This window comes from Crocuta crocuta, unplaced genomic scaffold (genome assembly GCF_008692635.1).
Source record: "Crocuta crocuta isolate KB4526 unplaced genomic scaffold, BGI_CrCroc_1.0 scaffold1293, whole genome shotgun sequence".
Taxonomy (NCBI): Eukaryota; Metazoa; Chordata; class Mammalia; order Carnivora; family Hyaenidae; genus Crocuta; species Crocuta crocuta.
The window spans coordinates 152,298-175,609 of record NW_027531937.1 but is presented as its reverse complement, the minus strand read 5'-3'; the positions used below and the strand labels follow the sequence as shown (position 1 = coordinate 175,609).

Below are 23,312 nucleotides of genomic sequence, written 5' to 3'. Positions count from 1 at the left end.
AAGTGTTGATGGCAATATTAGATTTCTTTTTTTCATGCCAAGACTGCAAAATCCAGCGTGTATTTTGACTTAGAGTGAATGTCAGTTTACACTAGTCACACCTCAAGTTCTCCACAGCCACCTACGGCACAGACCTAATTCCATGGGAAAATAATTCCATTCTCCTAAATTCCTAGGCTGTTAAGATCTTTGAAAAGCCTAAATAAGTGGAGCTAAAAAAGACCTTTAGATATGTTCAGAGTGCAAGGGCCATCTATACATTCCTGACAGATTTTCCCTTAGCATCTTGGCTTGAATTCAAGCAGTTCACGCCCTGTTGGAAACCATCCTCCTCTTCCACATTCACTGAGGACTCACTTAGCGTGTGGCCTGTCAATTGTGATCCACGTCTTATCCACTCTCCCACTCTAAGGGAAACTGCCTCACCCACCTTCCCCCCTGCAACCCCAAGGCAGCTTCATGCATTCATTGTTCCTCTCCATGCCCTCTCTGGCTCAGGCAACCTGGGCTGAGCACGTGACTCCATGAACCACTTGATCCATCTGTAGTTACCTGGTAGGGAAGAGCCCGTCCAGCCAGCAGCAGGTCATTGTGAGCTAACTGGGCCAATCAGATCCTCTGTCAGGAAGACGAGGCAGAATCAGTCAATGGAGGGGGAGAAGCATCAGAGGAAGACACACAGGGAAGGAGCAGAGCTACAATAATATTGGGTTTCCGGTAAGTCCTTAGGCTTCTTTAATTTCCTCTTTGACCTGGTTTCCAGATTAGGCTTCCAAAAGCCATTTTATTTCAACAAATCAATTCTCCAGATGAAAGAATCCTGAACGTCTTTATGGGAGGATCTCCAAGTAAACCTTAGCTCCTGGAGTTCTCCTGGAACCTTCCAGTACCAACCACATTCTGGGCTCCTGAGACACAGCTGTTTTGCTGTGTTTGCTTTTCCATGAGATCCCTGTATCTTCTACGGTCATGATTATTTTAAAAGAATCCCTTACGTGTTGAGGAAGCCCGAATGAGTCTAAGCCTTTCAACAAAAAGGACGACCACAGAGATGGATGCTTTCACACGCATTCAAGTGACGCTCTTTTCCACCACTCCCCTCTGGACCTATTTGCACTCAGTCTCATGCCAACACTTAGCCTGACAGAGAAGTGATGGGTTACTTTGGGTTGCATTCCCAAGTAATTATATTTTGGAAAAACCTCATCACAGTGGCCTTCTGGGGACCCTTTTAGGCCTCACATCATCAGCATTGGTTCTCAACTGTGACTGCACATCGGAACCCCGTGGGGCACTTTTAAAATATGCTGATGCCCAGGCCCTCTCCCAAACCTATGAAAACAGAACCTCTGGGGGCAGGTCCCTGGGCGTCTGTGCTTTTTAAAAGCTCCTCAAGTCACTCTACTATGTAGCTGTGATTGAGAAACACTGATATACAGAATATGCCCTTGTTCAGGCTTGGGTTTCTGGCAGAGAAATCATATACTGTTTTTAATTATGAAAGAAAAGCAAAGTTTTTAAAGGATACATAAAAAGTGGGGAATGGTGCACACTGAAAAGTAAATCTCACTCATCAATAGAATCCCCAAAAGTCCCACTCCCTAGAGGTAATTATTATAGAGTTGGGTGTGCCCCACCAAGAATTATCTGTGCCTATGCAAATATATGCATGTATACAAGTATATACATGTATATATGTATGCACATGTTTTCATGTATAGTTATATGTGTATGCATATATTTTTATGAAATTTTTATATACGCACACATATGCCTGCATACACAAACACACACACATATATCTTTACTTCTTGTGGTTGGCTTTGTCTCTTACAACATATCTTGGTTATTAACCTAGACATTTACCTTTATTTATTTATAGATTTTTAAGTTTATCTTGAGAGAGAGAGAGATAGTGTGTATACATCGGCATGAGAGTGGGGGGGGCACCCCTAACCTAGACATTTTTGATATAGAAAAATAATGACAGGATTTGAGAGGGTACCTCCTTTCCATAATACAACAAATTATAAAGCTAAAGTAATTAAAACAATGTAATTTTATTGGTGGAATAAATTATTTATTTGAATAGGATAAAAAGGTTTAAAAATAATCAATGAAATTGATTTGGTATATGAAAACAATTGGCATTTCAATTCAGTGGGGAAAAGATAGACTATTCAATAAAGAGTATTGGGTTAATTGGCTATTTTTTAAGGTGGATTCCTAGTTCACAGTATATATAAATTCAAGGCAAATAAAAGATCTAAGCAGTAAAAGCAAATCCCTAAACATATTAGAAGAAATAATTTTATCCTGGTGTGGGAAAACTTTGCTAATATATGAAATCTAGAAGTCATAAAATAAAGGATAGACAGATTGCACTACATAAAATTAAAACTTCTCCACAAAGAAAGACACAATAAAGAAAAGTAAAATAAAAATGAAGGAAGGAAGACAATATTTACAACATGTATAAAAAGATTAATATCCAGACTATAAACAAGTTTCACATAACAATAAGAAAATGACAGTCAACAGAAAGATAGGCAAAGCTATAAACTGACAATTAACGGAGTAACAAACATGAACTATAAATGTGTAAAAACAAGTTCAGTCTCAATACTCTGAGAATGCATTTTAAAATAATGGTGACTTTTTTCACTCATCACATTGTCAGAGTGTTTTGTTTTTTAATTTTTAAAATATTCATTTATTTATTTTGGAGAGAGAGCAGGCACACAAGCAGGGGAGGGGCAGAGAGAGAGAGACAGAAGGAGACATCAAATCTGAAGGAGGCTCCAGGTCCTGAGTTGTCAGCACAGAGCCCCATGTGGGGTTCAAACCGACAAACCATGAGATGATGACCTGAGCTGAAGTCAGATGCTTAACTGGCTGAGCCACCCAGGCACCCCATCAAAGTGTTTTAAAACACTGGTTAAGTGGCACCTGGGTGGCTGGGTTCGTTGAGCATCCAACTCTTGCTTTTGGCTCTGGTTAAGTCATGGTTGTGGAATTGAGACCCGAGTCAGGCTCCATGCTGGGCGCAGAGCCTGCTTAATTCTTAAGACTCTCTACCTCCCCTGCCCTCTGCTCCTCCCCCATTAACAAGCATGCTTGTGCCCACAGGCTCTCGCTCTCTCTCTCTCATGCACACACACACACACTCTAAATTAATTAATTAATTAATTAAAATCTTTAGAGAACATTGGTTAATATAAAGAGATGTGGTGACCTTTTGAAGAAATAGGTATTCTCACATTTTGGTAGATGAAAAAACTGATACAGCTTTTAAAATGGCAATTTGGCAGGGTGTCTGGGTGGCGCCGTCAGTCGAACAACAGACTTTAATTTCGTCTCAGTTCGTGGTCTCATTGTTCATAGGTTTGAGCCCCACATTGGACTCTGAGCTGGCAATGCGTAGCCTGTTTGGGATTCTCTCTTTCTCTCTTCTGTCTCTGTCTCTTTCTCTCAAAATAAATAAATAAACTTTTAAAAGCATGGTAATTTGGCATATTGCCTAATATAAAATTTCTATGTCCTTGAATCCGGCAATTTCACTTCAGAATATCTATCCTACAGAACATGACTGTAAAACAAGTGAACACGAAGATATATATAATGCAGCATTCCTTGTAATGAAAGAAGACAGGAAACATTTAAATGCCTCTTCATAAATACTTAAATAAAATAAGGTATAGTTATACTGTAAATCCTATGCCACTTAAACAAGTAAGGTGACTATAATAATCAATATGAAAACTCATGGTGATGATGTGAATTGAAGAAAACCGGGTGTAGAACAATTTGTAAATAGGATCCAATTTGTATAAGGAAGAAATACACACACACACATACACGCATACATACATACACACATATGCCCATACACATAAGCACACATAGAGAAAGGGCTCAAAGTAATAGCAAACTTTTAATAGAGATTATTTCTAGGGAAAGAAGAAGGAAAGATTTCAGGCTTGGGAGGGTACAATGAGGCTTTGAGGGAAACATTCACTTAACATTATATACTTTTAATGCTTTTTACATTTTTTTACAATGCGTGCTAATTTTGTAATTCTTTAAATAATAAAAAGAAGCAAGTTTTATCACTTTTAGTTTTGCTTGTTAAATTGGGGGTTATCTTTCCTTCTTAAGGTTTTTGGCCATTTGTATTTCTTTTCTTCTGAACAGCCTGTTCATGTACTTGGTCCATGTTTACTCAGTTGCAATGTACTATTGAAATTTTAGAAAATTTACATTTAGGAAAATATATTTTACTATGTTACATAGATACTACAAATAAATTTTCTATCTGTCATTTGTATGTTGGTTTCATTTATATGGTTTTCATCTATATGTTTCATTAAGATTTTATGTATCGGGGTACCTGGGTAGCTCAGGCAGGTTAAGAGTCAGACTTCAGCTCAGGTCATGATCTCACCACTTGTGAGTTTGAGCCCTGCATGTCTCTGTGCTGATAGCTCAGAGCCTGGAGCCTGCTTCAGATTTTNAAAAAAAAAAGAACAGCCCATAAAAGGAAAAATTGATAAATAGGACTTCATTAAAATTAAAAACTTTTGCTTTATGGGGGCACCCGAGTGGCTCAGTCAGTTAAGCATCTGACTTTGGCTCAGGTTATGATCTCATGGTTCATGAGTTCCCTCATCGGGCTCTATGCTATCAGCACAGAGCCCACTTCAGATCCTCTGTCCTCTCTCTCTGCCCCTCCCTTGCTCGTACATGCTCTCTCTCTCTCTCAATAAATAAATAAATATTTTAAAATCTTTTACTCTATGAAAAGTTCTATTTATATATAGAGAGAAACTATCTGTAAACTGCACATCTGAAAAAGGACATATCTCTAGAACTCACAAAACTCAACAGTAAAAAAACAATCCAATTAGAAAGTGAGCGAAAAAAATTAATAGACGTTTCACTGAAGAAGAAACACAGATGGCAAAAAAAGCACACAAAAAGATGTTCCACACCATTAGCCATTAGCCAAATGCAAATTAAAATCACAATGAGATACCACTACCCACCTATTAGAGTGGTTTAAATATAGTGATAACACCAAATGCTGACAAGGATGCAGAAAGACTCCATTACTCATACATTGCTGATGGTGATGCAACACAAATGGCCACTCTAGAAAAAAGTTGGGCGGTTCATTTTCAAACTGGAAATGGACTCCCGTAAGACCCAGGTACTGCCCTCTGAGGCATTTATCCCAGAGAAATGACAATTTCTGTTCATGTAGAAACTTGTACAGATGCTCACGGCAGCTTTCTTTGTAGTAGCCCCAGGCTGGAAACCACTCTGATGTCCTCCAGTGGATGACTGATTCAACGCACCATGGGACATCCAGACTGTGCACTACGACTCAGCAATAAAAAAAGAACCAATGACTGATACATGCAACAACCTGAATATATCTCAGGGAAATTTTGCCGAGTGGAAATGGTCAACCTCGTGCATGTAAGTACTGCATATGATTCTATTTATGTAATGCTCCTGAAACAAAATTACATAGATGGACAATAGACTAATGGCTTCAAAGGGTCAGGGATGAGAGGTGGGTTCAGAGGGGTGTACAAGAGAGACTTGCGGTGATGATATAGTTTTCTATACTGACTGTGGTGGTAGTTACGTGAAGTTAACATAATAAAAATGACATATAATTACATACATATACACTCAAATGAGTGCATGTCTAATGGGTTAAAATCTAACTGATAAGGTCTATAAATTGTACCAATCTCAGTTACCAAGTTTTGATACTGTGCTATAATTATGCAAAATGTTAACATTGGAAAAGGCTGGGAGAAGCAGGCACACATTCATGAGTCTATAAATATTTCACAATACAAGTTTTTTTTAAAAGCATACAACTCAGCTATTTTTTAACAGAATGTCTGCATTACTCTTTGTTTAAAAAATCCACGTGACTAGACTAACCATAAATTTCACGACACATGTCTGCCTAATGTCACTTCATAGATTAAAGTTTTAATAACTCTCATTCACAAAGTATGAATAAAGCAAAAGAACTTAACACTCACATTTTGCTCTCAAGAATCATGTATCCTTCACCCTGACTGTCCTACCAAAGTAGTGACATCTGTAAACTGGTAACCTTAAGATTTCTAGGGCACCCTCAGCTCAGGATCCTAGCATAAGTCACCCAACCTCAATTTCTCCTTAGAGTTTTTAAGATAATAATAGTTTAAATGTATTGCACACTGAACTTCTGACTAGTAGAAGGTATGAAGAGGACTCACAAGAAATGAGAAAACACGGTCGTGGTTCATACTGCACACTGAAAGGAGAAATAATGCCCACTTACGCTTTTTAAGCCCTTGGAAGTTTATCTGAGAGACAGAAAAAGATGGTGGTAGACTATTTCAAATACAGATATGCAGTCTGATTTGAGTATTTGTTGCACACTTACCTTGGGCACGTGTTGTGTGACTGACAAACTGAAGTTCAAGGCTTAGCAAGGAGCCCGTGGCTTTGGAATTTGTGACAGTAATGACACCGGTGTGACCCCTCCTCCTCCTCCTGTTAACTGCTACTAAGCACAATGTCTGTGGGTACTGTGCTAAGCACTCTACAAACATCATCTCGTTTAATCTTCACGAGCACTTAGTGAGATGGCATTATTATCCAGATTTTAAGGATGAAGAAATTGAGAGCAGAGATGTCAAGGTACTTTCCAAGGTCGACCAACTAGAAAATGTCATAATCCAGATTGGAATCCAGGTCATCTGATTTCAAAATTCATGCCTTAACAACTAATCTCTGTGCCTTCCCCAAGCTTCCTGTTTTAATTTTTTTTTGGGGGGGTCTTTTCTAGAAGTCTCCGTGGCTCCCTACCAGACCTCAGGGATTGGGCATTTCCTTGACTTCTTTGTTCTGTTCTGCCTGCTTCCCTCTTCCTGCTCCCCGGATCCCACGCAGAGGATGGACTAGAGCCAAAAGAGCAGGTAGTGATCTTCAATCAGAGCCTTGGACAATGATGGAAGCAGAGAATGAGAGAAGCGGGTGTATGTGCAAGTGTGTGTGTGTGTGTGTGTGTGCGCGCGCGCGCACGTGTGTGTATGTGTAAGAGAATTGTTTTCAGTTATAACAGTAAAACTAGTTGGTAAAGTAGCTAAGTCTCTTTCTCAGCCCTTTTTAACTAAAACATTTTTTTCTTGTGATCTGAGGCCTGACACCGGGCACAAACAAAGAATTCTCTGGATAGACTCCACTACTCCTCCACACTTTCCTGGGGTGCTTCATTTAGGCTGGCTTTTGCAGAGACAAGACTACCACCTTGTTCCAAATCTCTTTTGCTGTGTAACAACCACCTCTAAACTTAGACAATATAAATTGTTATTATGTCTCAGGGCTCTGTGGGTTGCTGAGGCTGAGCCTAGCAATTCCTGCTCAGGGTCTTTCATCCAGCTGCACTTCGTTAGTGGCTGGGTCTGGAGCCGTCTGAAGGCTCCATTCCTGGAACGTAAACTCAAATGGCTGGAAGATCTGGGGCTGCTTGGCTTTTCCTCCTGTAGCCTGTGCACCTAGCTAGCTTCTGCACAGCACAGTAGCCCCGGAGGAATTGGCAGCCATGCCCTGGGGCTGGCTCATACCAACTTGTACGGGGCAATTCTGTGTATTTCTGTCCAATTCTGCATCTCATGCTGTCACTTTGGTAGGCTGAAATTGGCCATGGTGGGAGGGAGTACTTATCTATAAAAACACTACAAAATCAGAGTTACCCCACCCCTCCCCCAACAGCCAGGTTGTCACACATAACTTTACATAATGGTTGGCTTCCCCCAGAGCGAGTAAGCCAAGAAACCCAGGAGGAAGCTGCAAGACTTCTTAGAATCTAGCCATGGATATCCCCAACGTCACTCTCTTCTTATGTTATGGGTCAAACAACTCCCTAAGGCTAGCTGTGATTCAAGAGGATTATCATCCATGTCCCGTGGTAGAATCACAGAACGGTACAATATAGGATCTGGCACAGAGTAGGTGCTCAATACATCTTTGATGAATAAATGAATGTGTAAAGTCACTTAAATGAGTAGGTCATTTAATCTGTATGCCCTAAAGTCACTTGAAAAGTATGAAGTCTCCTGGGAAGTCTTGCTTCAACATCAAAGAGGCCAATGATTTTTTAAGTCCCTGAAGAACCTAAATCTAAAAATTGCTTGATATAGACAACTTACACTCGGTCTACAGGTATTCACAGGCCTGTTTACACAAGCCCTCTGTGCTTGTGTATTCAACCGGTGCTATACACAAGACAATCGCAGAATGCTTGTTTTATAGATGTTTTTATACTATTGCGGTTTGCTTTGCCTCCCTAAGTAAACTGCAAATTCTTTTAAGAGTGTTCTTCTGTGTTTCTTTGCTATTCCTTCTTCCTATCATGTCCCAAACAGATAATTATACATATGAATACTTATAAGATACATGATAGTGAGAGATTATAAGCCTTAAAAGGAATGGAAAGAAGAAAAGGAACTAAAGATTCTTAATTGCTATGTTTCAGAGCCTTCTTTAACTCTTCCATTCACCTAGCGATGCTGGCATTATTATTTCCATTCCATTTCACAGTTGAGGAAAATGAGTCTCAAGAAGGTTTACCAGTTTGGCCCAGGCCACACTAGAAAGAGGAGATGGGAATCAAATATATGAGCTTTACGTATTCTTCAGGCCATCTTCTCACTGCAATATACATGTCGTATCTTCTCCCATTCTCTCTGCCTCCCTCCTTGAAGTATCTACAAAAGTCATACAGAAGCTGATGTTTCTAGACCTCAGAGAGAGAAATAAGTAGTTCAAGTTCTGCTCTTGTACAAAATATCCTTTAATAACTTGGAAGCACAACAAGTGTGAAGTGTCTTCCACTAGGAAAGGAGCGAGCCTGTTAGCAGGAGGGGCAGCTGAGAGACAACTCAGGCAAAGGGTGTTGGCCGACCGGACCAAGGTAGTGGTGGCGAGAGGGAAAGAAAGGAACATTTCTGAGGGATATTAAGAAGACAGGATCACCAGGGGCACCTGTGTAACTCATTCGGTTAAGCATCTGACTTTGGCTCAGGTCGTGATCTCACGGTTTATGAGTTCGAGCCCTGTGTTGCACTCTGTGCTGACAGCGAAGAGTCTGCTTGGGATTCTTTCTCTCTCCCTCTCTCTCTGCTCCTTCCCTTCTCTCTCTCTGTCTCTCTCTGTCTCTGTCTCTCTCTCTCTCTCTCTCAAAAGAAGATAGGATCACCAGACTAGTGATTGACTGGATTGAGCAGGTGCTGATGAACCATTGCAGAATCACGCTGGCTGCACCAGAAAGGTGAGAAGACAGGGGAAGCCTGGCTGGGAGGTTTCTATATTCCTGGAAGGAGATGGTAATGGCTTAGACCAGGAAAATAGCCATGGGAGTAGGAGAATGGATGGCTTTGAGAGATAAAATGGAGGTAAAATCTGCTGGATGTGTTGCCAAACTAGATGCGGGAATATGAGGATGAAGGAGTCAAAGACAAAGTCCAGAAATCTGTCACGGAAAACCAGGTGCTTTTGCTGAGCCATAGGACACAGAAATCAGAGCAGATTTCAGATAAGGATGAATTCTGGACATGCCAAATTTGAGGTGAACATGTAAGCAAGTGCTGGGAGCCAATGTGCAAATGCATTTAAAACGAAACGAGGATCTCTTATCTAAATGAGATTCTTTGCTCCCTTAGAAGGCGATAGGTGGATGCAGTGAATACCATGTGCGGCAGATTCTGTGTCAAGTAATAAAGGGGCTCTGTAACTCTCAATGTTTTCACTTCACAGTGGTTCAACTCCTTCACCAAAAGCCATTTATCACCCTGCAGGCATCTCTGTCATAATCAAGATGTCTTTGCTGAGACTTCCAAAGCTAATAAGAGCTGTATGATTCAATCGGTGACAGTGCCTCATAGAACTCCTAGAAAGTCCTGCAGGGAGATTTCAGTGGTCTGAAGACCACAGATCTGCTTGCACACATGCACACATCAGCACTCATGCTGATTTTCTTAGAATTTGTACGGACAGGCACTAAGACGTGTTGCACACTTCTGCCACACACCGCAGCCCAGCCATTGTTTACACGAGGTCCCTGCATGTTACAACAGGGAGCTGGGCACCTTTGTCTCTGGCTGCACTCTAAGGAAGAAGGGAACCATTCAAGCAAATGAAGGCTCTCCAGAGAGCTGCAGCTTTTATGCACATCAACTTTTATCATGAAACCCTGTAAGGGTTCTACCCAAAACACAAAGGCCAGCTGTAAGGACAGCAAAGCAGTGAGAACAGTCTCAGCCCGAAGGAGGCCACTTATAAGTGCTTCACTCACATGCTTGTTATACAACTACTAGAACAGGCACCCAAAACCAAGCTGGGATTAGATTTCCGTGCCCACTCAGAGGACCTGCCGCCACAACTCTGAGCCTGAATGGGGTTCTGCTCGTCCAGTCCAGGGCCGGCCAGCCCACCAGGTGGAGACCAGCTGGCTGGGAACAAGCCGTCCTCCTCACTCAGAACGTCCCTTGACCTGACTCCAGCTCTACCCAGGGATGCCCTCCCAATCCCCCTCCAGTCAAGCTTTCTTGGATGGAAACCCACAAAAGAAGAGCTTCCTTACCTGAGAGAAGGTCCCGGTGACCGTCGGTAGAAAAAAAACCCCACCAAGTTCTAACAGAAGTGACAGGGACTTACAGGGCAAATCTGTTGGTTTTAAAAGAAGAAAGGTGACTTCATCCCTGGTGCCGTGGAGTTTAAAAGAGCAACGAGTGCTCCCTGCCTGAGCCAAGTCTGTGTCTCATCAGTGATGACTCCATCCAAATTATGCAGCCACTGCCCAGACACGCTCAGCCTTCAGAAGGTAAATTGCAGGAATCTGACTAGCCCTGTTGTTTTCAAAGAGCTTCCGAAAGCCCTGAACACCAATCACCTTCACTGGCACCAGGGATACGGAAACCCTGCACTTATTTCCCGGAGTCGTATCATTATCTCCCCATGAATCCAACTGTCTGAAAAATAGCGTTCTAGGGAAGGAAAAGAGATATTTAAGCTTCTGAGAGGTAAAAATTCTTGGGGAATGAGAGGAGAGAGAAAAAACAAAGACATTTCAGTCAGGAGGAGGGGCAGAGAGAAGTTAGAAATGGTCACCTTGCTAAGAGGTTTTCAGAGCTGGTGGATTCGTAAGCACATAAAGGTAACAAACAGGTGGTAGTCTGGGCTTTGCAGAGGGCAAAGTATTCAGTTAAACAAAGGAATGAGTCAGTGTATGGAAAGAAATGAAGGCAACCAAGTTGTATTTACTTTTTATTGCGTATGGTACCACTCAACCAATTTGGGGTCATTTGTAACATAAATAGCTCAAAACATGCCCACATTCCACCAACAAGACTTGGGAAAAGAAACATTTAAGTAAGGGATTTTCTCTTTTTTTACGTTAAAGGTAAGGTTGGAGCAATCAGATTTGTACCATGGGATTCAAGGTCATGTCAAGCTACTGAGTAGGCCAGCCACCTCTCCTCGAGGCCGTGTCCTCAGGCTAAACTTTGGGCAGGACTTCAGGTCTTGGTAGCAGGGTGGGGAATGGTAGCGGGGGTGACCTCTCTTGGAAGAAGTGGGGCAGAGGGTAGAGCCTAGCAGCCGACTACCCTTTCTCTCTCACACCTCTACTTCAGGAGAGTATAAGGTGACTTTGGGTCACTCGGCATGTGTCCAACTTTTTGCCGAGCTATTTTGAGGCTTTGGGGATCTCTTCTCGTGTTAAGTTTCACTCCCCAGAGGGTGAAACAAGAAGAGATCTCGTTCTGTTTAGCTAGAGGTACTCAGGGCCAACATTAGAAAGGGGTTTTTGATCTGAGAGATTTAAGAAATGCCAATAAGGCTTACAAAATGAATTTGCAAGTATTCTGATCAGGGTCTAAATGATAGAAGTAGAGAGGAGCAGAGTTTTTATCAATAGTAAGATCAAAAAAAAGGGGAGGGGGGGGCAGGAGCCATTGCTATTCAGCTCATCCTAGTATCCTCAAAGCCCAGCACAGAGACTAACACCCAGTAGGTACTCACTCAGTAGATAGAGAGTAAATGGTATTGGACAGCCCCTCTCTGTTCCAGATTTCTAGAACAGACCTGTTGAGAACTCTTAAAAAAAGTCACCATCTGGTAAGCTAGGCAGCTGCAGAGAGTGTGAGCCAGTGGGTCTTAGGGAATGCAAGACGAACTTGGTCTTTTGTTTTGCTTCAGCCCCTGGTTTCATTGCCAAACTCAGAATAGAACAAACAAAGCCAATCAGAACCAGCAGCCTCCTTTACCTACTCAGTTCCCCTATATGTCAGCTAGCTTCTAGTGTCTTTCCAGGGCCAGTACTCCCTCTTAAAGGCAGCCTGCCAATTAGCCTCAATTGTCTCTTGTTCTCAACATTATATCATAAAATGTTCAAATGTAGTTTCTTCAATTGACATTTTACTATATTTGCTTTATCAAATGTTCTCTATCCATTCTTCTATCCATTCATCAACTCATTTTTATGGTATTCCAAAGTAAGTTGTAGATATTGCTACATTCTCTCCAAACACTTCAATGTGATTAGCAAAAATTAAATATTTGTTTCCAATTCTGACACTGGTTTACAATTTCTCTTCAAATAAAATTCATATACAGTGCAATGCAAAAGTCATCAATATAGCATTTGATGAGTTCCTGTAAATACATATATCTGTGCAATTCAAACCTCTATCAAGGTATGGAACATAATCATCACCCTAGGAAGTTTCCCCATGTTCCTTCCCAGCAAAATCCTGGTTCAGCATTCCTACAGAGAATGAATCTTCTGATTTTTTTTCACCATAGTTCAGTTTCGCTTATTCTGGTACTTCATATAAATAGAATCATAAAATTTATATTCTTTTGTGGAAATTTTTGTTCATCCAGCAGGTTTTTAGGAGTCACCTGCCCATGTTGTTACTTATGTCAGTAATTGGTTTCTTCTCATTGATGAGTAGTATTTTCCTGTACGGATATGCCACAGTTTGTTTATCCAGTATTTCTTCTATTGATGGAAACCTGATCGTCCAGTTTATTTATTTATTATGAATAAAACTAATATGAAAATTTTTGGACACATACTTTTGTGGACATGTGTTCTCATTAACCATTGGGTAAATACCTAGGAGTGGAGTTGGTGGGTCTTAAGGTAGGTGTGTTATTTAATTTGTAAAGAACTAGAAGATCTTTTCCAATGTTCTCATACCATTTTCTTCTCCTACCAACAATGTATAAGAGTTATAGCTGTTTTATATACTTCTGACAACATGTGGTGTTGTCAGTGTAACTTTAGCCATGCCCTTGAATGTGCAGTGGTATCTCATTGTGGTTCTAATTTGCGTCTCCTTGTTGACTAAAGCTGTTGAATGTTTTTTCACATGCTTATGGGCCATTCTTTTACCATCCTTTGTGAAGTGTCTGAAATTGAGTTGTTTGTCTTTTGATTAGGGGGTTTTAAGAGTTCTTAATATATCCAGGCTACCAATTATTTGTCAGAGACATTTCCCAAATATTTCCTCTTGCCCTATGCATTTCCTTGATGACGTTTCTTCTGATGAAAAGATATTTAGTTTTGACTCAGTTTATTTATTTTCTGTTTTGGTTTTTTTGTCTTCACCAAGCCGTGAAGATATTCTCCTATGTTTTTTTCTAGAATGTTTATAGTTTTAGTTCTTATGTTTAAGCCTACGGTCTATAACAAATAGATTTTGGGGAATGGTACAATGTTGGGCAAGGTTAATTTGTTTCCATATGAATATGTGGTTATTTCAACACCCTTTCTTGAAAACGTTTCCTCTCCCAATTGTGTTGCTTTGAAAACTTTGTCAAAAATAAAACAAATATAGAAGCGTGAGTCTACTTCTGCTTGGGCTGTTTATTCTGTCCTACCAATCTGTTTGCCGATCCTTCTGTCGGTACCACACTGTCTTGACTACTGTAGCTTTAGGGTAAGTCTTGAAGTCAAGTGCTGAAGTAACTTTGACTTCTTTTTTCAGTATTTCTTTGAATATTCTAAGTTCTGTGCATTTCTACATAAATTTTAGTATCAGTTTGTCAATTTTGACTGAAAAACTTAATAGGATTAGGATTGTGCTGAGTCCACAGAAAAGTTTGGTGACTACCATTTTAACAATACTGAGTATTTCAATCCGTTAATTTGGTGTATCTCTCATTTTTTTACATCTTCAATTTTGCTCACAGCATTGTTTTGTTGATTTTCTCTTTGTCATTGATTTTCCCAGTTTGACTACGGTTTGTCTAAGTGTGTTGTTGTTGGGTTTTTGTTTGTTTGTTTGTTTTAGAAAATGTGAGCAGGGGATGGGGGAAGAGGAGGGCGTGGGGGGGTTGGATCTTGAGCAGATTCCATACTCAGCCTGGAGCCCAGCGTTGTGCTCAACCCCCACAACCTTGGGATCATGACCTAAGCTGAAATCAAGAAAGGGATACTCAACCGGCTGAGCTACTCAGGTGCCCCTGTGTTGTTGTTGTTCTGTGAGTGTGTGTGTGTGTGTGTGTGTGTGTGTGTGTTTAATATTAATCTTTATTGGTCTTTACTGGGGTTTTAAACTCTATAAATATATGTCTTTTGCCAAATCTATGAACTTTTCACCCATTATTTCTCCAAATACTTTTCTGGGTCATTCCTTCCCTCTCTTCTCTTTCTTGGACTTCAGTTATATGTTTATTAGAACTTTGGATATTGTTGCAAAGATCTATGAGCCTCTGAACACTTATTAAATCTCTCCTCCTCAATTTGGATAATTTCTGTTGATCTATCTTCTAGTTCATTGACTTTTTCTTCTTTTATCTCTCTGTGCTTTTAAGAACATCCATTAAATTTTTATTTAAGATGCTTATTTTTCAGTTCTTGTGTTTTCATATGATTCTTTTTAAAAATAGTTCCTGTTTATCTGCTAAGATTTTCTATTCTTTCATTCATTACAAATATATTTTACTTTACATACATGAGCATAGTTTCAGTAACTTCCTTAAAGTTTTGTCTGCTAATCCCATCATCTAGAGCATCCCAGAGTTGGTCTCTGTCAACTGTCTTTTCTCTTTAAAAGTAGTCATGTTTTCCTGTTTTGTTGTATGTTGAATATTTTGGAGTGTATCCTGGTCATCATGAATGATATGTTGCAGAAAATCTGGATTCTGTTCTGCTCTTCTGAGAAGTATTGACTTTTCTTTACTTAGGCCTTTAAAGTGGTTGAACTCAAATTGTGACCGTATCTTCCCATGTAGCATCTAGAGTTTCAGGTCAGCTCTTTCAGCTGTAGCTGAGATTTTTAAAATCTGCCTCTTGCATAGGTGGTTCAAAGGTCAACCAAAGATCTGGGTAGACTTTATACGTAGAGCTATAGGGCTTCCCCTCTGCTCTGCATATTCATAGACAGGGCCCTGTTCTGAGACAAAAAGCTTTAAGTTAGGAAACACATCCTACGTCTGTCTCTTCTTCCAGTGGTTCAGTCTCCTCTGGTTTCTTTTAGTTTTTATTCTCCCTCCAATACCTTCAACTAATTGTTGTTATATTTTGTTCAGAGTTTATAGTTATTATCTATAAGAGGTATGGTCCAATAGGACCTACTTGGCCATACCAGAAGGCTTCAATTACCTTTTGAGTCATTTACCCCTAACATAATAATTCATAGCTCTTTCTCAGGACACTAAATATGTTTCATTTCCAGCACCACCTCAGATTGATTGGCAATGCTGAAAAGGATATTGAGCTTCAGCAGACATAAAGCAGACAAAAGGATGACATAATTAATAAACAATGTCTGCCTTTGACATAGGAGGAAAGTGTAAACCCAATATTTGTAATTTCTTTTTTTAATGTTTTTTTTTAATTTATTTTTGAGAGAGAGAGAGAGAGAGAGAGAGAGACAGCATGAGCAGGGGAAGGTCAGAGAGAGAGGAAGACACAGAATCTGAAACACGTTCCAGGCTCTGAGCTGGCTGTCAGCACAGAGCCCAACGTGGGGCTCGAACCCATGAACTGTGAGATCATGAACTGAGCCAAAGTCAGATGCTTAACTGACTGAGCCACCCAGGTGCCCCATGTAATCTCTGATATAGTTATTTATAAAACAATGCATAATACTCAGCAACTTATGCCTACTAGAACACCTCTCTAAATCAGAGTACCATATTAGTTTGTGTGATAGTTAATCTTCTTCTTTAGATGTCAACTTCATGAGAGCAGAAACTGTGTTTGTGAAATTTACTCTCCTATGTCCAGTGTCTATCATGTGAGAGGGCAGGCTCTCAGTAAATATTTAGTGAGTGAATGAGAATCCAGTTTAATGTTTGTTTTAAATTTAATTTTCAAAACTATGTAATCAATGTGAAGACAGAAATAGAGAACACAGATTCACAGAAATAAAATAATAATAATAATAAATAAGAAATAAATAAGAAATAATAAGAAATAAATAATAATAATAATAATAATGAGGTCAAATCACCTCTTTTTTCCCCCTAGACATAACCATTATCACAATTTTTTTTCACATAGCTTTTTGTTACCCTTCAAATTTTTATTCTCAACCTTGGGCACTAATTAGAATTATCTGAGCAGGTTTGAAAAGTCTGTTCATGCCACACCCCAGACCAATTAACTCAAAGTCTCAGGGATTGACCTTGGCATTAGTATTTGTTAATAATCCAGAGATGATACTAATATACAGTCAGAAGACCTAAAGAATGTCTCAGCCTATCAGAGGTTTTTTCAGATATTATTTTTCTGTCTCCTAGATAACATAGTCCTTGCCTTCTATGGGAGTTCAGAGAGGGCAGGACTTGAAGCAATTAAATGTGAAACCATTAAAAATCAAAAGGACACATTGGGGCACACTGGGTGGCTCAACTGGTTAAGCATCTAACTTTGGCTCAGGTCATGATCTCATGGTTCATGAGTTTGAGCTCTGCATCCTCTCTCTGCTGACAGCATAGGGCCTGCTTGGGATTCTCTCTCTCCCTCTCTCTCTCTCTCTCTCACTCTCTCTCTATCTCCTCTCAGCCCCTGCCCATGCTTTCTCTCTCAAAAATAAAAATAAATATTAAAAAAAAGAAGAAATCAAAAAGACACCAAACGTATGTAATCAAGAGACAAGCTGCATGGAAGCTGAAGTGAAGTATGCCGGGAGTGGCGTACCTGAGTGTGATAACAGGTGCCCGTCCTTCTTGTTCCTTGGCAGAGCTCTGCCAGTTACCCTGAGGCACCCATCTCCTTCTATAGAGGCCTGGAGAAAGGTGCACTGTGCCATGAGAGAATGGTAGGTGATGCTGAGTCAACCCTTCCTATCTCTGAAAATTTCTGCTTTATTAGAATTCTAAGTCCCCAGCTTCCTGGTCTCTGCCCTCTTGGTGGGAATACCATCTTAATTCTTTACCTGAATTCAGAACTTGAGAAGACCACCTTCAACCAGAAAACCTTCTATGGGAATGTGCTATTGCCAGACAGGTGGCCTGCCTGTCTGGTGCGGAACCAGGGTGAGATGGACATTAACATCTATCAGCACCCTAATTTCTCCAGCCCACCCCCGGGGAACTGATCAGAAACAAAGCAAAGAGCCTAGTTTTTTACCTAGGCCACATGACAGAAGTTCCCAGGAGATTGTAAAGTACCTATTCTTTGGCCCCACCCGAGAACCATAAACACAGAACCTCTGGGCGGCAGTGCTCTTAGTGCTGGTATTTTTGTCAAGGGTCCCCTGGAAATTAGGATTTGACTCAGGGTAGGAAGCACCAATGAAGCAACTTGATGGTCCATTCTCATGGGTTATGAGTGGGTTTGAAATCTCCCTTCCTACTACACTGGAGGCAGCATAGAGGAAAGTACCAGACATTATGTTAAATAGGCTAGAGTTTGACTCCCTGCTCTGCCGTTTGCTAGCTATGTGACATTGACTATGTCACTGAACACGTCTGAAATTCCATTTAGTTAAATGGTAAAAGAGGTGAAAAAATAGAACCCAGCACTGGGGCTCAATGAGACGCCACATATAAAGTAACTGCACACAGTGTGTACCCAGTAAACGTCCATTCCTTTTCCTCCCTGCACCCCTCACCGTCACCCTACCTTAGCATTGCTGTAGGAGCTGTGGGCAAGCTCTGGCTTGGTCTTGTGCTATTTCTCCTTGATCTGACCGTGACCATGCTGTTGGTTTGGATTTGCAGCCCTGGTGCCTGGATCTGGCATTCTGATCCCAGCATCTGAACTTGATCTGGCTCTTCTTTCCTGCCTTGCAGGTTCCGGGCCCAGTTTCCATCACCTGTTTCTGTTGCTCAGCAATAAGCCCCAAAGGGATGGTTTCTAAAAGTAACTGGCCCCATGTTGCTCCAGCTGAGTTTTAGCACCAGGAGGGGGTGGGGCTAATTTTAGACTTGTCCTGGATTAACATCCGAGAAAAGGCGAGGCCAGGCAAGTCCTACCTGCCCCTTAATATCTGGGTTGGAGTGTACAGAAAAGGGTTAAGGAGCTTTTGCCACAGGGTTTGTGTACCTGTATCATGCCAGGCACCTTTTCCTATATTTGGAAATATATTAAACCATTTACCTCAAAATCTATTTGGATTTGTGCCTCAGGTGCTGTGCTGAGTGGGAGTAACCACAATACAAACCACAGTTTTTGATATGCTAATGTTTGTACTGAGCTAGGATGGATTATTAGCTAGTGTTTACCTCAGGGACAGGATCAGACAGGTATGAGCAGGGCTCTGGGCCTGAGACCCCGCAGGAAAGAAGCTCGTGAAAAGATAGAAGAGGTTATTGATATATCTTTGTTTTAGAGAAGCTGAGAAGGAAATAAGATGGAGCTGTGCAGTGAGAGCCTGGCTGAGAGAAGTGGAGATGGCATGGAAGCACCCAGAACAGGCCTGGCCCAGAATAGGTGGGTTAATGAACGCTTATTGCATGTATGTGGAATGAAAGTCTTCTGAAGTCGAGAGGAGATGCTTTGAGGATGCCCAGTGAGTAGCTTGTGCTTTGGAAGGAAGGGCAACTAACTCAGAGCAAAGTGGGTGTAAAAAGGGCTGTCCAGGGGGACCCACAGAATTGGAAGGGATTTGTATCCTCTGGGTCAAGGAAAAATGAGAGGCAAATTAGCACTTCTGTGATCAGGACTATAGACTAATAACATAGAAGGGTTGACACAGGAACCACCTCCCCAACCCTACCCCGCCATTAAGAGATAAACAAGACAAAGAGGAGTAGTAAAAAGAGTAGGGGCATTGGAGTGAGTCAAACTAGCTTCGCTGCCGTTCCACCACTTGATGCTGTATGATCTTTGAGCACCTGGGTGGCTCAGTCAGTTAAGTGTCCACCTTTTGATATCGGCTCAGGTCATCATCTCGCTGTTTGTGGGTTCGAGCCCCACATCAAGCTGACAGCATGGAGCCTGCTTGGGATTCTCTCTCTCCCTCTGTCTCTCTGCCCCTCCCCTGCTCATGCTTTCTCTCAAATGAATAAAAACTTTTAAAATGTTTTTTAATGCTGTATGATCCATGCAAATGACTTAATTACTCTAAGCCACGGTTCCCCACATATTTACTCACCACTCACCAACATGAATTTATCCAACGTTCACCAACAACTTATTGAGCACTCACTGCATGCCTCCTGGATACTGGAGTGGACAGACAAGCTTCTTACCCAGGGGGGAGGCAGACTGGAAAAGAGCATGCAATAAAGACAGATGGTGCTACGTGCTGTAAAGAACACCAACAGGACAAGAGAATGGACGCTCACTTGCACAGGGAAAGCTTCGGTGAGGAGGTGTCATTGGCACTCAGCCTTGGACGGTGAGAAGGAGTTCTGAAGAACATTCCAGGCAGAGGGAACAGCAAGTGCAAAGAGCTCCAAACAGCAAGGAGCTTGCCCGGTCTGAAGAACAGAAAGGAGAGCAGCGTGGACAGAGGACAGTGAACCCAGAGGAGATGGGCTTCAATAAGGTGAGAGAGGGTGGTGGGAACACACAAGGCCGCGAGGAGGAGGCTGAATTTTCTCAGGGGAGAGTCAAGGCCAGGCTGGGCAGGAGCCGCTGACATGGGGGTCATAAGTGTGGGGCTGACTGTGAGGGCAGAGGAGGTGAAGGGGCTGAGATTCAGTAACTCTTGGGACACGAATCCTTAGAATGCCGCCCAGATGCCAGCTGGGGCCAGATAGGTGGGAGCCCTTGTAAGAGAAAAATCCATTTTAAATCTGGTCTAGGGAAGGGGCGCCTGTGTGTCTCAGACAGTTAAGCGTCCGACTTCAGCTCAGGTCATAACCTCAAGGTTCATGAGTTCTAGCCCCATGTTGGGCTCTGTGCAGACAGCTCAGAGCCTGGAGCCTGCTTCGGATTCTGTGTCTCCCTCTCTCTCTACCCCTCCCCAGCTTGCACTCTGTCTCTCTCTCTCTCTAAAAATAAATACTAAAAAAATTTAAATCTGGTCTAGGACAGAAACTTTTTTGACTGATGTAATTTAAAATTAACTTCTAGGAGGAAATGAGCATTCCTTTTTTTTTTTTAATCGTTTAATGTCATGGGCATGGAGGAGGGCACTCGTGGGATGAGCACTGGGTGTTCTATGGAAACCAACTTGACCTTAAACTATTTTTTTTCTTTTTACTTTTATTTATTTATTTATTTATTTATTTTTCTTTTACAAATAGTTTATTATCAAGTTGGTTTCCATAGNCCTCCCTCTCCCCCACTATTTTCCCCCTTCTTCTCCCCCACGGTCCTCCATTAAGTTCCTCCTAATCCTCCTATACATACAAGCATACGGTAGCTGTCCTTCTCTGCCAGACTTATTTTCCGGAAATGATCATTCTTGATGAAATGTTTAACCAATCCATTTTCTGAGCAACTTTAAAGAGATTAAGCTTTGTTCTGGGAATCTAGTGGCCCAAACCCCTCTACCTGCTGTCAGTCAATTGCTTCAGTGTTCAGTCAATTGTTTAAGCAAACAATCTCTTTTCTTTCTGTATCTTAGACTAATAATGAGCTAACTGATCTCTTTTCCTACAAGATGTCCCTATCAGAAGTGAGTCTTTGACTGAGCCTGCTGGAAGCCTTTTTGCTTGCAGCAAGATTACAGTAAAACACTGACAGGTGCCTTCAACTGAACTTTCTAAAAAGTGGTCTGTAACCCCAGAGTAAGTGGCGAATAGGCATGGGAAGACTTCCTCCGTCTCTGTGAGTCCATGGCTCCCTTGTCCCTAAACACACATAGTGTCTCCAGCTGCACATGGCCCTCACAATGGGAGTTCTGCCAAAATCCAGTTCCCACAGCCCTTGCAACTTAGTGAGGAGTAAGAGAAAGCCTGTGGGTTGAATCGTGTCTCCCATCTACCATAACATATGCTGAAGTCCCAACCCCTGCTATCTAATAATGTGATGTCAGTTGGAGATAGGTTCTTTACTGAAGTAATAAGTTAAAATGAGGTCAGTAGAGTGGGCCCTTATCTAATATGACTAGTGAGTGTCTTTCTAAAAAGGGGAAATTTGGAAGCAAACTTAACCACAGGGAGGAGAGTCCATGTGAAGATGAAGACAGAAATCAATGTGATGCATCTACAAGCTAAGGAAGGCCCACGATTTCCAACAAATCAGTAGAAGCTAGAGGAGAAGCATGGAACAGTCTCTCTACAATCTTCAGAAGGAAAAGGAACCAACACCCACCCCCACCCCCAACATCTTGGTCTCAGACTTCTGGTCTCCAGAACAGAGAGATAAGACATTTTTGCTTAAGCCACCTTAAACTTTGTTATGGCAGCCCTAGCAAACTAATACAAGGGTTTAAATTTTTTTAATGTTTATTTTTGAGAGGGGAAGAGAGAGAATGAGTGAGGGGGTCAGAGAGAGAGACGGAGACACAGAATCCAAAGCAGGCTTCAGGCTCTGAGCTGTCAGCACAGAACCCAATGCAGGGATGGGACCCACAAACTGTGAGATCATAACCTGAGCTGAAGTTGGATGCTCAACCAACTGAGCCTCCCGGGTGCCCCTAATACAAATGTTTTAAAGGGAACATTACAAAGCCTCCTTCAGCATCCCCAGCGTGGAGTAGCCAGAATCTTCCACCTTCCTGGTCCAAGACTCCCTCCACTTTACTGACTCTTTTTGTCTCTCTCTCCTATCCTGCCTCCCTGTCTCCCTCATTCTTCCCCCACCTCCCTCAGAGAAAAGCAAATTTATCTTCTTGTATGATGTGTAGGGGTCTCATTCCCAACTGAAACAGCTTATCAAGTTTTATTTTTTAAGTAAGTTTTTATAAAAGTGTAATCCACAAATCTTCAGGGAAAATCGTGATGAAGCCCAGGCTTCCTGCTGAGGCTTCCTTCCCCTCCTTCCCTCTCACAGTAGGTCCCAGACGCTCAGCGTGTTGCTCTTCAGCACTGCCACTTGCCAATCCAGAGAGGTTCTTTTCATTTTAATCACCCAAGGAAAACTGGCTGAAGATATAAAAAAAGAGAAATGAGGGGAATTAACAAAGATTAAGGTACTTTTCGGTTGCTTTTTTCAGCTCCTGTCTCCATGTTGACATGAGAACAGAAAGTGCCTCTGGATTTTTGCCTTCTCCTTTTATTCCTGAGGGTGGCTCACACCTCACAGACTTTTAAAAAGGCATTTGACCCCTCTCCCGTAAAGTTTCCTTTCCCCAGCACAGGGCCCATGAAGCAATTAGAGCAGAAAAATGGGTGCCCCGTGGGTTGAGTTAAATTTGACACCGAAATAGACCTTGAGAGTTAGCATGCAATGTGAAAATTGCATAGAATTCAAAATAGCATAGAAAATCTCCTATAAAGATATCATTTTGGAGACTGAGATACTATTTCTCGAGAAGCCAAACATGGCTGTTGTAGCCTATACCACCATTTCTTCAGCTAAAGCAGCTGGCTTTTAAAAAGGGACCATGTTGAGGCGCCTGGGTGGCTTAGTTGGTTAAGCGTCCAACTTTCACTTAGGTCATGATCTCGCGGTTCGTGGGTTTGAGCCCCGCGTCGGGCTCTGTGCTGACTGCCAGCTCAGAGCCTGGAGCCTGTTTCAGTCTGTGACTCCCTCTCTCTCTGACCCTCCCCTGCTCACGCTGTCTCTCTCTCTTTCTCTCCTAGAAGTGGATAAAACATTTAAAAAAATTAAAAAAAAAAGAGACCATGTTGTACAAACATTGTACTGTCTCCTGTTATTCTAGAGTCCCATTCAGTAGCAAGTAGCTCTCACTAAGCTGACCGAGGGAAAGTGAGGTTCATGT

General features: G+C 41.7%; 1 protein-coding gene and 1 long non-coding RNA gene across 3 annotated transcripts in view; one reads left to right on the top strand and one right to left on the bottom strand.

Annotated features, from left to right (window-relative positions):
• AMOTL1 (angiomotin like 1) overlaps positions 1-10,805 on the bottom strand; it is a 154,614-nt gene extending 143,809 nt beyond the window's left edge. For both annotated transcript variants that reach the window (XR_013337789.1, XM_077775031.1), the window contains exon 1: positions 10,655-10,805. The gene's annotated coding sequence lies outside the window, so the exon portion shown is untranslated. The remainder of the gene's footprint in view (positions 1-10,654) is intronic.
• Positions 652-8,754, top strand: LOC144240651 (uncharacterized). The gene is made up of 4 exons (XR_013337787.1): positions 652-717; positions 5,301-5,481; positions 6,860-6,989; positions 8,614-8,754. It is a non-coding gene; the product is annotated as an uncharacterized LOC144240651 (long non-coding RNA).
• Positions 10,806-23,312: the final 12,507 nt, after the last annotated feature.